The sequence below is a fragment of the Hemiscyllium ocellatum genome, chromosome 36 (assembly GCF_020745735.1).
Source record: "Hemiscyllium ocellatum isolate sHemOce1 chromosome 36, sHemOce1.pat.X.cur, whole genome shotgun sequence".
Taxonomy (NCBI): domain Eukaryota; kingdom Metazoa; phylum Chordata; class Chondrichthyes; order Orectolobiformes; family Hemiscylliidae; genus Hemiscyllium; species Hemiscyllium ocellatum.
In genome coordinates this window covers 40,795,651-40,813,770 of record NC_083436.1, presented here as the reverse complement: position 1 = coordinate 40,813,770, position 18,120 = coordinate 40,795,651, and the positions used below count along the sequence as shown (strand labels likewise).

General features: G+C 43.5%; 1 protein-coding gene across 3 annotated transcripts in view; it reads right to left on the bottom strand.

Moving 5' to 3' along the window:
* Positions 1-18,120, bottom strand: part of bmpr1ba (bone morphogenetic protein receptor, type IBa) — a 504,629-nt gene that overhangs the window by 132,598 nt on the left and 353,911 nt on the right. Inside the window, exon 1 of one of the 3 annotated variants that reach the window (XM_060851678.1) lies at positions 17,966-18,080. The exons of 1 other annotated variant lie outside the window; for it this stretch is intronic. The gene's annotated coding sequence lies outside the window, so the exon portion shown is untranslated. Of the gene's footprint in view, positions 1-17,528; positions 17,570-17,965; positions 18,081-18,120 lie in introns of those variants that run through there. One more of the 3 variants, XM_060851679.1, reaches the window with a different exon arrangement.

Below are 18,120 nucleotides of genomic sequence, written 5' to 3'. Positions count from 1 at the left end.
GGACATGAGAAAGAGCACCTAGGATCTGGCACAGGAATGGATTACGCTGACAGGAATGTGGACTGCACCGTTCTTAGATGTAACCAAGTTCCCCCCCCCCCCGCCTCAGTGGCGTTTCATGAATTGACCTGTGAGGCAGAGCGAGGCTTGAGCTGAATCCAATTCAATGAGGTGCCTTGAAGCTTTTTAAAAAGCAGTGACATTCCTACTCCATTCCTGTTCTGCTGCAAGAGTCCAGGTCAACCATAGTTTCATCGTCCAAGATGAATCTGAGTGAACCTCCCACTGAAAAACTCTATCACTTTGTTATAAACAAAACAATCCCTGCATGTTGATTAGCCCAACAGCTTTTCCTTCTGCTTTCCAAATGCGCCAAGTTGATGTCAAGACAAATAAAGGGTGGAATAAAGTGGGAGGGAGCGCAAAGAAACAGTGGAGGGGAATATAGCGTGGGAGGATAGATGAAGGGGTAATGGGGGCATAGAGGATTTGGGGAAATCAGGGGAGAAAGGAGAGGAGAGAGGGACGGGGTAGAGAGGGACAGGGGAGAGAGGGAGGGAACGAGCAGGAGGGGAAAAGGAGAGGGCAGGGAGGGGGTAATGAAGGAGGGAAAGGATGGAGAGCAAGGGAAAGAAATAAGAAGGGTAGGAAAGGGAGGGAAGCAGAAAGGGAATAAGAGAGGAGGGGGTTGGTGGGGGAGGGAAAGAAGAGAGGGTAAAGGGAGGGAAAGGAATGAGAGAAAGTGAGACACGAGAGAAACAGAAAATGAGAGGGGTGGTATAAAAGAAGAGAGAAGGAGAGATGAAATGGGAGAGAGAGAGAGTTAAAGGACGAAAGGAAAGAGGAGGAAGACAGAAATTTTGTGACTTGCCTGGAATACTGGTACAAATGATGTTCTTTCTCACTGGTGCTGCTTGCTATGCAGGGCTGCTTGTCAGTGCTGATTTGCTCTCAGGCACGGATTACATGTGATAAGGTCTGACCTTATTTAAGTATTCACACATTAAGGCCCCTCATAGTGAGCAGCTGAACACAAAAAGCCCCTCAGATGTTCAGGGCATCAATCAGCTTCACAGTAGGTTGTCTGCCAAAGCCTGCCATTAAACTCAGGGGGAAGAGAAAGAGAGAGAGAGAAGGGGGCGGCTTTTAGTCTGAGGCAGACTTAATAACGTCTTAAAAAACTGGCCACGGTCCCTCAAAATTCAATTGTCTTCCTTCTTTTTCAAAACACTTGTCATTAATAGCAGTTAGATACGTAAATGGTCCCTTCTATTCATTGTGACAAAATTCCCTTCAAAGTTTAAATTCCTACACCTGTGGTTGCATTTTTTTTTGCATTAAAAAATAAACCAGAAGTAACAGTCCATCCATAATCATGTTAAATCCTCTTGTTTTTTTGTGTTTTAACACATGCCCCACAGCCCGGCTTCTCTCCTTGGATTCACACTGCCTTTCTTCACCAGAACAGCGGCAGCTTAGGCGAATTGTTGAAACAATCCTCCAGTTGCTGCACAAAGGATAGTTAAAACAAACATGGTTTGGGGAAAAGCAAATGAGTGACAGAGTGCAGAGAAAATACAGCCCAGCTGAAAGTGCAAACTTTAAATAAACAGGAGAGAGGCGTGTGCACTCCCCTGTAGAAAAGATTCCTGCAGGTAAAACAAGTAAATTTCTCTCCCTACCTTTCTCAACTGCAGCAGCCACATACATCACTCCTCAGTGAGAAAACTAGACGTCGTAACTTGCAAACTAATGGCCTTACTCCCCACTTTCTCTGCAACCCCCTCTACAACTGCATCCCTCTGAAACTTCTGCACTCCTCCAATTCCAACTTCTTGAGCATTTGAATTGCCCAGTCATTTATCGCCATGCTCTCAGAGGTCTTGGATCTGAAGTTCCACCTTAAACCACGTTGCTTCTCTCAATACTGCCCAGCCCCACCCCACTTTAAGCTGTTCTTTAAGATGTTGAACGGGGTGTGGGATGGTTGTAAGTCTGGAGGAAGGCATAGAGGTACAATAGCAGCAATAGCAACAATTTGCATTTCTATCATTTGTTCATGAGATCTGACAGGCAGTACCAAGACCAGTCTCACTGATGCCTCTTATACAGTAATATTATTGTAGAAAATGTCCTGAACATTTATGGGAGGCATGGTGCCTCACAGCACCAGGGTCCCAAGTTCAATTCCAGCCTTGGTGACTGTGTGGAGTTTGCACATTCTCCCCGTGTCTGTGTGGGTTTCCTCCAGGTGCTCCGGTTTCCTCCCACAGTCCAAAGATGTGCAGGTCAGGTGGATTGGCCATGCTAAATTGCCCATAGTGTTAGGTGCATAAGGCAGAGGGAAATGGGTCTGGGTGGGTTACTCTTCGCAGGGTCGGTGTGGACTTGTTGGACCGAAGGGCCTGTTTCCATACTGTAGGGAATGTAATCTCATGTAATCTCAAAGAGGTGGAATTGCAAATAATCACAATTGTTAGCTAATCTCTCACTTACGGAGATGAGTTGGTTGTTGTAGATTATACACCTTCTGATTGGAGTTCCTAATGAAAACTGGTCAAGGTTAGTGGTTGTTGTTGGAAACCAAAGAAGTGCAACATTGGGCATGATTATGTAAGCTAGTGGCTCTCATTGTATTCCTTAAAGATCAAGAAGAGTGACTTGAGTGGAACAACATGGTGGGGAGGGAAATAGACTCTCAGAAGTAATCATGGACCCAGAGGGGGAGAAAACTGATTGGGTAGCAGTTTTTGTCACTGTATTGAAGGAAACAAAATTATTTCATCAGAGAAGTTTCACTAGGATGAACCCTGGAATGGAGTGATTGTATTATGACCAAAGGCTAGTCAGGTCAGGACTCTTTCCTGATGAAGGGCTTTTGCCTGAAACGTCGATTTTCCTGCTCCTCAGATCAGCACCACTCTGGTCTTGACTCAGGTCAGGACTCCACTCATCGGAGTTTGGAAGAATGAGAGACGATCTCATTGAAACATATCGGATTCTGAAGGGGCTTAACAGGCCGAATGCTGAGAGGATGTTTCCCCTTTGGGAGAGTCTAGGACCAGAAGCCATTGTCTCAGAATAAAGGGACACCAATTTCAGACTGAGATAAGGAAACATTCTTCTCTCAGAAGGTTGAGTCCTTGGAACTCCTTGTCACAGAGAGTCCTTGTGTATATTTAAGGCTGAGATTAGTGATCAGTCGGGAAATCAAGCATTCTGGGGAAAGGACAGGAAAGTGGATGTGAGGAAAGGCAGATCAACCACGATCCTATTGAATGGTAAAGCAGATACAAGGGGCCAAATGGCCTACTCCTGTTCCTAATGATTCTGGACTTAGTATGGACAGTTGAAAACAATGACAAGTCGATGAAATCCTGCCCTTCTTGCTCATACACCTGAAACTCAGTGCCTGCATAAGCAATGAGCTATGAATGTCATCTGTTGCGTCTCACACTTGTAAAGGTTCTGCAATGTTACACAGTTTGGACTGAAGATGGCCCAACTTGCCTGCAGGCTATCCCCATCCAGATGTGAGATGATGTAATCATCATTTACCTTATTTTAATGTCAGCAATCAGGGGAGAAAAACGTTTGGATCTTACGTTGCACGAGAGTATAAGTTACAGTTGATTGAAATTTTAGGCTGACTGAAATTATGAGCTTTTAAGCACAAACTCACCATCACTTAGACCTTAACGATCTCAAGTGAAACAGATTTTAAAAGCAAAATCTAAAACAAACCAGACAGTATGAAATGTGAAATTAGTGAGGCTTCCTCATGGTGGGCAGGATCGACTACTTAGAATCAAAGAGTCATAGAGCTGCACAGGACAGAAACAGACCCTGCAGTCCAATTCTTCCAACCAGATATCCTCACCTAAATTAGTCCCATCTACCAGCGCTTGACGCATATCCCTCTAAACCCTTCTGATTCATATACCCAGCCAGGTGCCTTTTAAATGCTATAATTGTACAAGCCTCCGCCATTTCCTCTGGCAACTCATTCCATACACACACCATCCTCTGTGTGAAAACACTGTCCCTTAGTCCTTTCCAGATCTTCCCACTCTCACCTTAAACCTACACCCTCCAGTTTTGGATTCTCCTACCCTGGAGAAAAGACCTTGTAAATTCACCCTATCCATGTCCCTCTTTATTTCATAACCTTCTATAAGATCACCCCTCAGCCTCTGATGCTCCAGGGAAAATAGCCAGGCAGGAGGTTGGAAGAACACAGCAAACCAGGCAGCATCAGGAGGTGGAGAAGTCGACATTTTGGGTATAAACCTTCTTCAGGACTGGGGGAGGGTGGGGGGTGTAGGGAGAGCTGCAGATAAAGAGGTTGGCGGTGGTGGGAGCAGGTTGGTTCAGCCTCTCTCTATAGCTCAAACCCTCCAACCCCAGCAACATCCTTGTAAACCTTTTCTGCACCCTTTACTACCATATTAATAGAAGAGAGAGCTCAGTCAGTCCCTTTGAGCTTACCTCAATCAGACATGGCCCATACATGTCATTCATAATGTCAGAGAATCGACTATGACACTACAGAGTAACAGAATGCAGCCAAAAGTGCTCTGCTGAACCCAAACATTGCTATAATCCAGAGATGCCCATTGGAGGATGTATGCGTGCCCTTTCAGTGGCAAAATCGCAGCAAAAATGTTGGGTTCCTCTTTGGATCTCAGCTTGTCGGAGTGGGTGACCACACTAGAGTCACTGAGTTTTGACAACACTTGAGTAATTCTGCTTTTGCCAGATATTTTAAGCAGTGAGTTTCAGATACCCACAGCCCTCCAGCTGATTTCTTTCTCAGATCACCGAGAAACCTCCAGCTCCTCACCTTAAACATATTCTTAAAACAAGAACCCTTCGTTCTTGATCCCTCGAGTTGAGTAATGTTTCTCCCTCTCTACCCTGTCCATGCCTCTCGGAACTTTGAGCACCTCAACACGATGGAGGAGGCACTTCTGGATATCAATGCCTTTTTCAAATCACCGCCATTGATTGCCATTCTGAATTTTGCGTGCACGTTTTTTTCTCCTTGCTCATCACCCTGTGCTAGCACATTGCTTCACTGCAGCATCCCTCCCCCTGTGCTCTGCTCGCACTGAAAGATATCATGTTATTTGTAAAAAAAAAAGATCGATATGCAGCTTCCATCATCTGATCTTTAATGCCTGTCGCATTCATGGACTAAAGTTATTTTTTAAAAAAGGACAAATATTAGTATGAAATGATTCCTGTAATCACCTGACCACAGATTGATGTACATTGTGAAACCGAGTGTAAGAAATACAAAAAACGTCTGCTTTGAAATCACTGTTTCATCCAAAGACAGTGAAAACAGACAACTAAGTCAGATTCAAGATATCTGCCGCTTTTTTTTAAATTCACACTTGCACGGTACATTCACAAATTGGGAGATGGAAGGTTGCTATTGAGTAATCAGCTTGGAAAGAATAGGAGGCAGACACAGGAATTCAAAAGATCCATATTTCAGTAACTTGCTCAGCAGAGTAAAGAGAGAAAAAATATATATGAATTAAAACTAAAGAAGTCAAGTGTTTCTCTCTCCCTGTATCTCTCAACCTCAAAGTCTTAGCCTGGTGAAAAAGCAGCTTAGGCCAACAATCATTCACCGAAAACTCAAATTCTACAAGCTTCAACACAGCCCATAATTAACATTTAACTAACTGACCTTAATTTTAAAATCTACACCTCAAAGGACTATATGTTAAAATCAACTGTGCAGCCAATTCTGCCTTTCCATATCAGACCAATTTCTTTTTAAATTTGTTATGCGCCTGTGTGTGTGTGTGCTTTGATACTGCATTTTTATTACTTTTTCAGGGTTATAAGTAACAAAATTTCTGTTCTTTAACTCAAAGAATTTGAGTTAATTTGAGGTAATTTGACTCCTTCAGTTTGATCGAAGTAATCACATTTTAGTTGACATGTAAGAGCTGTGCGCTAAAAAAGAAATAAAAATATAATTTAAAAAATTTATTCATTCAACATCAGCATTTATTGTATGCCCAGAGGGCAGTTGAGAGTCAACCATATTGGTATGGGTCAGGGGTTACATTTCGACTAGAACAGGTAAGGTTGGCATCCTCCTTCCCTCAACGGCAAGATGGGTTCTTCTTCACAATCAGCAATAGTCTTCATTAGACTTTCATCCCAGATGTTTTTTTTATTGAATTGAACCCAGGTCCCACATCATTTTCTGGGGCTCTCAATTAGCAGTCCAGCGATAATACCACTAGGTCATCACCTAGTCTTGATTGGTTGGAATCAACCAATGATACATCAAGAAAAGAGGAGTCAAATTCCTCTCTTCACCTGATCGTAACAAAGAGCTGATCTAACCTTGAATCTGTTGACTAACCCCTGTCACTACTATGACAGGGTACAGAGTCAACAGAATGGCTCAATGATCAACACTGCTGCCTCACAGCACCACGGACCCAGGTTCAATCCCACCCTCAGGTATCTGTATGAAGTTTGCATGTTCTTCCCATGTCTGTGCGGGTTTCCTCCAAGTGCTCTGGTTCCCTCCCACAGTGCAAAGGTGAGCAGGTTAGAGTGGATTGACTATGCTAAATTGTCCATAGTGTGCAGACTAGGTGGGTTAGCCATGGGAAATGCAGGGTTACAGGGATGAGTTGGGTCTGGGTGGGATGGCCTTCAGAGGGTCAGCATAGACTCGTTGGGCTGAATTCCCTACTCCGACACTGTCAGGATTCAATGATTCTAACACCACTAGTCCACAATACGTACAACTGGGTCTTCAGGTTAGCCCCACATACACATTCTTTGGAGTATCCTAAAGTCTGGCAAGTGCTATCTAAATGCAACCCTTCCTTTAGATTGATTTTACATCAAATTTTCTTTTTAGTCTAAATTTGTTTTAGATACTGTCTTACTCTCAGTGGTCTCATTTGAAGCAAAGCCAGGTCATGGAGAGAGGAGGGGCAGATGATGCAGATAGGATGAGATGGAGAGGGATGTCAGAGGTGGAGAGCATCAACAGTGGGATAGAATGATCAGACCGAAAGGCCTTGCTCCATGCTGTAAATTCAGTTGCAATTCTGAAATGAGAATGTATTATAACTAATACACAACTTGGCAGGAAATCAGAAAAAGTAATAATAATTGTGACAATTCCATTCCATAGCTGTTTGAGTGCTATCAATAATGCTTATCCTGTCCTCTCAGCCAGATAGTGTGCAAACTGACTGGAGAGAAGAAGAAATAAATACCTTTTTATTTACACGCTGTTTATTGTGAACTCTATCAGTGTAAAGACAAGCTCTTGGACCACTGTAAAAGACAGGGTACATCAAGTGAGCGGCAGAGTGGTTAGCACTGCTGCCTCACAGCGCCAGAGACCCGGGTTCAACTCCCGCCTCAGGCGACTGTCTGTGTGGAGTTTGCACGTTCTCCCCGTGTCTGTGTGGGTTTCCTCTGGGTGCTCCGGTTTCCTCCCACAGTCCAAAGATGTGCAGGTCAGGTGAATTGGCCATGCTAAATTGCCCATAGTGTTAGGTAAGGGGTAAATGTAGGGGTATGGCTGGGTTTCGGGTCAGTGTGGACTTGTTGGGCTGAAGGGCCTGTTTCCACACTGTAAGTAATCTAATCAGTACACTCTCAACACTCTACTGTTTGCCAAAGAGTATAAGTCTCGCTTTCAAAAAATTAGGTTTTTAAAAATGTTTCCATGGGATATAGCTATCACTGGCTAAGCCCAGTCCTTATTGCACCTGGAAAGGTGGGAGAGCTACCTTGTGGAAAACCTGCAGGTCATGGGGTTGTTCTTGAGTTAGCCACTGATAACTGCTTTAGCTTGTTGTAAATGGTCGCAGATGATTTCAATGGAGGTTATTCCAGCTGCAATCCTTGTCCATGCCATGGGTAACCCTGCAGAAAGAGAACTGGGTGCCCACCAGTACATTTGAGGCTTTCTCCCATATGGGGCATCACAGAGCGTGGAAGTGCAATACAAATATCCTGATTTCAAGAAAAAAAATATGATTTGGAGGTGCCGCTGTTGGACTCGGGTGGACAAAGTTAAAAATCACACAACATCAGGTAATAATCCAATAAACCTGTTGGACTATAACCTGGTGTGTGATTTTTAACTATGAAATAAATAGGCACAGATTGAGGGCATTCGGTAATCAACAGACTGCTGCCCTTTATTAATGGGTTATCTAATTACTCTCACTCACTTTATAGCCCTGCAAATGTTATGTTTCAAGTACAGAATGTTTCTAAATCCCTTTCAAAATTACTTTTCAATCTGTTACCCACCCCCTATCATTTCAAATTAAAACATCCAACTTATCTGGTGTTCCATTTTCTGTTGCTTATTAAAAAGATTATTTTACTGGGATTTTCTTCTGGTTGTTATTAATTGCAGTAACAGTGCCCCATGAGGTACTTGTCACACTGATTTTATACAGATGCACTGTCACTGGGACATCATCGTGCCTCTCTGACAGGGAATGAGACAAAGATCTATGTGAGAAAGCACCCATCGTATTTAATTGAAGATAGCCAAAGGTTGCAATTCATGAGAGAGGCAATGCAGGTACATTTTACAGTTGTCTATTGGGTAAAATCTCTCAGTTTACAGAGCAGTGGCATTACACCACTCTGTTTACATAAAAAGACTCACGTTAAACAGTGTCTTCTGTGAGCCCTGGGCGTCCCAAAGAGCTTTCTATCCAATGAAGTGGTTTTGAAGTGCTGTAATATGGGATGTGCAGCAGCTAATCTGTGGCCAGCAAACTCCCAACAATACAGCAATGTGATAGTGCCCAGATAGTCTGGGATGCTGAGTGATAGTTAACTAGCAACCAGGAAACATGCCAGATCTGTACGTCTTTGGATTCAAGCAGGGTTGTTACTATCTTTGAGAAGGTGTTGATGAGCTGCCTTTGCAAACTTGGAGAGGAAAGGTACACCCTGAGCATTGTTAGGAAGAGAGTTCCACAGATCTATTTTAAACACATTCATAATTTCAGCCTAGTTTACAGGAGTTGAAAAATGTGATGCTGGAAAAACACAGCATGCCAGGCAGCATCTGAGGAGCAGGAGAATCGACGTTTCGGGCATAAGCCCTTCTTCAGAAATGAGGCTGGTGTGCCAGGTGGGCTGAGATAAAAGGTAAGGGGCAGGGGATTTGGTGGAGGGGCGTTGGGAATATGATAGGTGGAAGGAGGTGAGGGTGAGGGTGATAGGCCAGAGAGGGGATGGGGGCAGAGAGGTCGGGAAGAAGATAGCAGGTTAAGAGGGCGGTGTTGAATCCGGGGTTTGGGACTGAGATAAGGTGGGGGGAGGGGAAATGAGGAAGCTGAAGAAATCTACATTCATCCCGTGTGGTTGGAGGGTTCCTAGGTGGAAGATGAGCCGCTCTTCCTCCAGGCGTTGTGTGGTCAGGGTCTGGCGATGAAGGAGGCCAAGGACCTGCATGTCCTTGGCGGAGTGGGAGGGGGAGTTAAAGTGTTCAGCCACGGGATGGCTGGGTTGTTAGTGCGGGTAGGAACCCTCCAACCACACGGGATGAATGTAGATTTCTTCAGCTTCCTAATTTCCTCTCCCCCCACCTTATCTCAGTTCCAAACCCCAGATTCAGCACTGCCCTCTTGACCTGCAATCTTCTCCCCGACCTCTCTGCCCCCCACCCCCTCTCCAGCCTATCACCCTCACCCTCACCTCCTTCCACCTATCGTATTCTTAGCGCCCTTCCCCCAAATCCCCTGCCCCCTACCTTTTATCTCAGCCCACCTGGCACACCAGCCTCATTCCTGAAGAAGGGCTTATGCCCGAAATGTCGATTCTCCTGCTCCTCGGATGCTGCCTGGCTTGCTGTGTTTTTCCAGCATCACATTTTTCAACTCTAGTCTCCAGCATCTGCAGTCCTCACTTTCTCCTAGTGTGCAGGACCACAAGGTAGCTGTCTGATCAGGGAGAGAGGTGGTGGTTTAACCTGAGGACCACCGTACCTCAGTCAAGGGGAGAGGTTGAGAAGGAGAGTCCTTCATGGCAACTTTGATTAGTGCAGGAATTGAACCCACGCTATTGGCATCACATTGTTTTGGAAAATAGCCACTGAGCTAACTGATCCCACATATTTATACTGTAGCTAGAATTCTTCATGGAGTGTTGTATATGTAATGAGGTGAATGAGGATTGCCGGCTCTGGCAATATATCAAACTTCATCACGTGGTGGTCCTGATGTGGCATTCCTGCTACGGTGCCATTGGTTTCCTGACATATCCATCCCAACAGGCCACCGTACTCCTGTGCCAACTGGAAAACAGTCTGACATTCCTACAATTCCTGACTGCCAAACAGCCGTCATTTAGCCATCCCCAAATACTTTTATAACTAACAAAGAAAAGTGAAATTTTATTTTTTCAGAGCTTCAATTTCCATCCAGCGCAACCTCCATGGCAGTATTCTGGCGATACTTTAGTATAACATGGAGACTCATGGGCAATGCTGGAGGATTGGCGGCCCCAGGGTGAATGGATGTCTCAATCTGTTCAAGAAAACTAAAATTTGATTTACCTATCACGACAGACGATTTCAGGAACACTTAATTTCCCAATAATTTGCTGGAAGGCCTGCTTACTGCTGGATTATCTGTTCCGTGGCTGTTAAACGTCCCACTGTCTGTCTCTAAGGACTGCTTAATGTCCCATTATCTACCTCCATCACAGCTGGTTATTTAAAGGGACTTTGTCATCTGGAAAAACTGTCACGCAAAGCAATTTTGAGGTTGGTAAACAGAGGAAACATAAGATTAGTGGGACGATTAAATCACAGCAACTGGCATTCCAGATTGATTAGCTGTGTTGCTTTGTTTCTTGATGCTGATTCAAATCAATCTATCATAAAATAACCTGGTTCTGACTACACCATGAACATTCCTTTCAATATTTCACAATTTGAAATATTCAGTTATGCTGCTGTCACTTAAAAGAGAGGGGGAAGGATACAGGAATTTCACTCAAATGATTTTAATTCAGTTTTGCGTCTGAAGTTAAAAACCGAAAGAACTGCAGACATTGTAAATCAGGAACAAAAACAGAACTGTTCTGAGGAAGGGTCACCAGATCTCAAATATTAATTCTGATTTCTCTCCACATTTGCTGCCAGACCTGCTGAGCTTTTCCAGCGATTTCTGATTCTGCCTCTGAAGTTGTTTGCTGTATGTAACAGCAAGGCAGCCTCATAACTCTTGACCAAATTGCAGTGTTGATTTCAAAATGGACAAGATGGCTGAACTCAGGAGGCAAAGAGAGAGTGACTGCCCTTGACAACAATACAACCTTTGACCTTGAGAAAAACTGATGTCAATGGGAATCAGTAAAAAAAAACTCCCCATTGGTTGGAGTCATACCTTTCTTTTATCCATTTCTGAGCTGATGACATCACTGGCCAAGCCAGCATTTATTACCCAACCCTAATTGCCCACAGGGCAGTTTAAGAGTGAAACGTGTTGCTAAGAATCTGGGTCACACGTAAGCCAGACCAGTTAAAGGTGACAGATTTCCTTCCCTAAAGGATATCAGTGAACCAGATGGGCTTTTCCAGCAGTCACATTGGTCATCATGAGACTTCAGATTTTTATTAAATTCAAATTCCACCGTCTGCCATGGTGGGATTTGAACCTGGGTTTCTAGAACATTATGTGGGTCTCTGGATTAATAATTCAGCGATAATATCACTAGGCCATGACCCAGAAGTCAATCATCTCAGCTCCAGGACATCTCCGCAAGAGTTCTTCAGGGGAATGTCCTAGGGCCAACCATTCTCTGCTGCTTTATCAATGATCATAAGGTCAGAAGTAGGGATGTTTGCTGATGATTGTAAAATGGTGATTCACATCTCCTCAGATACTGATACACTCTGTGTCCATGTGAAGTATAACCTGGACAACATTCAGGCTTTTGCTGATAAGCACTAAGTAACATTTGGGCCACATATGTATCACACAATGACCATCTCAAACAAGTCAGAATCCTACCATCTCCATTTGTTATTCAATAGCATTACAATCACTAATATCTTTATCATCAATATCATGGGGGCTATAATTGACCAGAAGCTGAATTGAACTGGCTAACTTAATCGGACTGGCTAGAGGCTAGGAATCCTGCAAGAAGTCCATCACTTCCTATCTCTCCAATGCCTGCCCACTACAAAGCACACGTGATGGCACAAAGGTATGATGGAATACTCTGTATTTACCTGGATTGGTGGAGCTCCAAAGCATTCCAAAAACTCAACACTACCTATAACACAACAGCCCATTTGATTATCACCCTATTCACCAACTTTATCATTCACTCCTTCCACCAACAATGCAGAGTGTGTACCATCAGTAAGATGCAGTGCAGAAACCAGCCAAGCCTTTCTCAACAGCACCGTCCAAATGTGCAATCTCAACCATTGCAGTGTAAGGGAATACCATCACTATAATCATCCATAAATCATCCTGACTTAGAAATAAATCGCCATTCCTTCACTGTCATTGGATCAAAATCCTGAACTCCCTCTCTAACCGCACTGTGGATTCACCTGTATCCCGTTGACTGCAATGGTTCAAGAAGGCAGCTAAGCATTGTCTTTTCAAGGCCAGCTTTTCTGGGCTAAGGAAAGACATGCTGGCCTTGAAGGGGGTCCTGAGGATGTTTACAAGAATGATCCTGGGGATAAACGGCTTGTCATATTAGGAGCACTTGAGGACTCTGAGTCTATACTTGGTGGAGTTGAGAAGGACCGGGGATGAGGGGGGAGGGGATCTGATTGAAACTGAGAGGCCTGCATAGAATGGACATGGAGAAGATGTTTCTACTAGCAGGACAGAACAGAACCCGAGGGCACAGCTTCAGAGTGAAGCGACGACCCTTTAGAACTGAGATGGGGAGGAATTTCTTCAGCCAGAGGGTGGGGAATCTGTGAAACTCATTGCCAGAGAGGGCTGTGGAGGACAAGTCATTCTGTGTCTTTAAGTCAGAGATAGACAGGTTCTTGAATAGTAAGGGGTTCAAGGGTTACAGGGAGGGGTTGAGAGACATATCAGCCATGATCACATGGTAGAGCAGACTCGATGGTCCAAATTGTCTCAAATTTTTTCCTATATCGTATAGATTCATGGACTTAGTTCGGGATAACTTAAAAAAATCAGCATCATCCATACAGTGAAAGTAAAGAAAAAGGTCTTTAAAATGCTCTGTGCCTGATTTTCCATCTTTTGCCACTCAATTCTCTAATTCCCAAGATGTACAGCCTCTCACCTGGTGAGTATATGAACACAGGGCAAAAGGGAGGACTGCAGATGCTGGAAACCAGAGTTTGGATTAGAGTGGTGCTGCAAAGCACAGCAGGTCAGACAGCATCCAAGGAGCAGGAAAATCGCTGATTTTTTGCCCGAAACATCGATTTCTGTGCTCCTCGGACGCTGTCTGGCCTGCTGTGCTTCTTGAATATGTGAACACACACCACTCAGTCCTTCTAGCCTGCTCTCTACACCGCACGATCATGGCAGATCCGATTGTAGCTGTATCTCCACATTCCCTGGTAACCTTTGGCTCCTTTATTAATGAAGAACCTGTCCACCTCTGCCTTAAAGGTATTTAATAACTGCATCTCCACCGCAATCTGGGAGTAAGAGTCCCAAAGAATTATGACCACCTAAAAGAAAGAAGTCTTCAGCTTTGTCTTAAATGACAGGCTCCTTATTTTTAATCTGTCACCCCTCATTCCCAACTCGGCACAAAGAAGTAAGAACAATAGAATTTATCTTAACGGCCCTGTTAAAAATGTTCCTTTCCAGTTATTATTCTTTTTCCATCTTTTAACTCTTCAAAAATTGAATGCTGATGTTCTGTGCCAATGAAATTATTTATTCATGTCTATTTTGCTTGCTTAACGATTTTCACATTGTTCAATGTCTCTTCAAATACTTGTGCTTACATTAGGCTTTTCCTTAGATCCTGTCACTGGTAACTATGAACATGGCATAGATTTCAATATTGACGCATCTTAAAATAAGATACTCCCAGACTCTCCAATTTCCTGTTCACATGGATTGTATTTTTATGCCAAGTACTTCGACAGCAGGAAATAGTTTTCTGCGGGCGAGCTGCATGAGGGACAATACATAGAGCAGTTTTTGCTTTAGTGAAATGCCCATAGTGTTAGTCATGGATTCAGTGTGTAACTGTCCCACGTCTGAGTCAGATGATTATGAATTTAAATACTTTTCCAGGACTAAAACACAACAAATTTAGATTGATACTCTAATGCAACACTGAGGCAATGCAGCATTGTTGGAGGCTCTGTCTCTCAGGTGACTTGTTAAATTAAGATCCTAGCTGTCTCAATTCTTAGACAGATGTGAACGATTCCTTGGAAACCAATCTGAACATCTGAAGAGGAGTTATCTCTCATGTCCTGGAAAATGGTGGCATGGTGACTCAGTGGTTAGCATTGCTGCATCACGGTGCCAGGGACCCAGGTTTAATTTTATCCTCAGTGACTGTCTGGGTGGAGTTTGCTTATTCTCCCTGTGTCTTCATGGGTTGCTTCCAGGTGCTCTGGTTTCCTCCCACAGTCCAAAGATGTGCGGGTTAGGTGGATTGGTGAGCCTAAATTGCACATAATGTCCAGGGATATGCAGGCTAGATGGGTTAGCCATGGATAATGCTGTGTTACAGGGATGGGCTGGGACTGGGTGCGATGTTCTTCAGAGGGTCAGTGTTAATTCAATGGGCCAAATGGCCTACTTCCACACTGTAAAGTTCCTATGATTCCATGGATATTTAGTCATCAATCAACGTCTAAAACAGAATATCTGATCATTAACATATTCTATTTGTAGGAACTTGCTGTATGAAAATTGACTTCTGTGTTTCTCTCATTACTTCAGAGATTACACTTAGAAATTCAAAGGTGCTTAATTGATTGTAAAGCATTTTGAAATGCACTGTGGCCCAAAATGGTGCTATATAAATGCAAGCCTTCTTTTCATTTCAGTAAAAATACAAGGAACATGTATATCTCCAGCAGTCTAATGAACAATCCGTATTTTCCAATTCATCTTCAAATGCCAGTCCTGGATGAATGAAAGATGTTTGAGTCCAATCATGGCCACCTTCTTTTGGCAATTTTTCAATAGTTCCCTTTTAGTTTCATATTTGTGACTCCAATGGCTAAAGTGAAGGTGAAATCTGTTTTGGTTTAACTTGCAAACACTAACTCAAAGGCTGAAATGAAAAAGTGACATGATTTGGAAAAAATACTCCTCGTCTGCTAATGTCAAACTTCCCAAACTTGTTTAAATACATAGAGCATGGTCTTTAGAAAAAACAGAGCAGGTATTTAAACCTTCTGTCCATCAGGAGCTGGACTAAAGTTGTGCAAACCCATCCTACGCAGCATTCAATCGCCTACATAAGTCTTTACAGGTTTATAAAACCAAGGTGGGCAGATAAAATTAAGACACAAATGAGCCAATATCTCACTGAATGGAAGGACAGGTTTATGGGACTGAATTGTCCACTCTTATTTTAAAGACATTAATTGTACGTGAATTATTTTGGGTCCTTTCTGAAATACGAGATGTGAAGTAAGATATTTTGGGGAAAGCAGTGGCATTGTGATGTCATCACTGGCCTAGAAATCCAAAGATGGGAGCTATTCCTCCTGGGACATGGGCTCCAGGGAGTGTAGCTACATCAGATGGTTCATAAACCAATTCTCACTTCAAATAGGCAACTCATCACCAGCTTCCTATGGGAAACGAGGGATAGGCATTTAAAGCTGACCGAGCCAGCAACACCAACATCCCATGAGTGAATAATAAGCAAATTGATCAGTAATGTTACTGATAATGCAATCATAATGTAGACTTAACACTCAGACAGGGAGAGAATAGAGTGGAGACAAGCAACACTGTATCCGCCTGTAGTAACATCTATATTGGTTATGAAGTATTGAAATGCTTGACTTCTCTATGTTCAGATTAATGGTAGGGTACAGCACATAAAGATTATATTTATTATCACATCAATCCCGAACCAAACAGGCAATGTACCTTGACCTATGAAGGAAGACTGGAACAACTGGGTTGGTATTCATTGAAACTTAGAAGAATGAGAGGGGAGTCTCATAGAAACATATAAAATCGTGATGGGACTGGACAGGTTAGATGCAGGAACAATGTTGAGAAAGTCCAGGAGTAGGGGTCACAGTCTACGCATAAGGGGTTAAGCCATTCAGGACTGAGATGAGAACACATTTCTTCACTCAAGGAGTTGAGAACGTGTGGAATTTTCTCCCACAGGAAGCTGTTGAGACCAGTGCATTAAATATATTCAAGAGGGAGGTGGACATGGCTCTTGCGGCTAAAGGGATTGAGGGGAAGGGAGAGAAAATGGGAATAGGACACTGAAATTGCGTGATCAGCCACAATCATAGTGAATGGTGGAATGATGATGCAGGATGAAAGGGTTGAATAACCCATTACAGCACCTACTATCTACGTTTAAGATAGATTTTTTTAGGTTCCTTTTGGCCCAACAAGTCCACATCAACCCTCCAAAGAGTAACCCCCCAGATCAATTCCTCTACCCTACATTTACCCTGACTAATGCATTTAACACTATGATCAATTTAGCATGGCCAATTGACCTGACCTGCACATCTTTGGACTGTGGAAGGAAACTGGAGCACCCAGAGGAAACCCACGCAGACACGGGGAGAATGTGCAAACTCCACACAGATAGTCGCTCGAGGCTGGTATCAAACCTGGGTCCCAGGCGCTGTGAGAAAGCAGTGCTAGCCACTGAGCCACCGTGTCACCCGTTAGGTGATATCATTGAGATGTGATGTTCTATTATAAAGGTGGATAGACCTCTGACTACATGTAAGCCATAGTCAGGCAATGTAAATACTTAGCATTGTCAATAAACTTCAAGACATCACTCTTAACGAAAAAACAGTCTCCATGGTGTACATGACAAGAGCTAACATATGGGGAAAATTCAGAAAATATCAGACAGTGTTTGAGGGAGAAACTACATCAAGGACAGCTCACAGTTGGATACCACAGGGGGTCAGGGACAAACTGGGTCTGAGGGTAAGGACAGACAGGGCCAGGATGCAGACCCTCACTGCAGCCGAACATCTCCAATCTACAAGGTAAAAAAGGGCTAAAATAAAAATAAGTGAATCTTTAAGTCTGAAAGAATGGAATATTTGTTTTACAAACCATAAGTTTGTGACGTAAGTAGAAGTTTGCTGAGCACAGGCCCTGTGACTCCTGCCCTACAGGGAAAAGTTTAGACAGTGTAATCTGTCTTTTACCAAAACTCTTCTACACCCACAATCTCACTGTTACCCACTCACTCCTATCCCCATTTACTGATAAACTGACCTTCTGAAAGGAGATAGCGCTGTCTCCATCTGAAACTTTTTCAGCCTCGGTTGTCAATGCTTCACTTACATTTGCACAATTTGTCGCACTAATCACACGGTAGTGTGCTTGGCTCCTGAAGCCTTCCAGCTGCTGCTGTGTTTCTCTGCTCTCAGTGTATTCCTATTACCAACCCACCTAGCGGATCTCACTGCCTGTGACCTTGCCTCTGTACTGATTTGTTACATGTTGGCATTTGACCTCTCAAATAAACTCTGCTATTCACAATAAGGAGCTGCTTTTATTTGACCCTCCGACACCCTCCCCCCCACCCCCACCACATCTCAAGCCCTGATGGATTTAAGCCTCCAGCAAGACTGGAATTCCTTCTCTCCTATTACACATTCTTTATAACCTCCACCAGGCCACGGCTGGATTGTTAACTCGTCAACACTGAAGACCTAAGAGCAAGAGAGAGAGAGAGAGGGTGAAAGGGAGAGGGATGACCATATTAAAAAAAAACTTACTTTAAAATGCTACTGAAAAGGTGAACTACCACGATGCGTCACATGCATCATTGTTGGGGAACCTTTCCCCACTTTGCAGAGTTGTGGAAACAGAACTCTTCTGGACTCAGTAATGAGGTGAACAGGTAGGAGCAGAGGCACAGATGCAGCCTGTT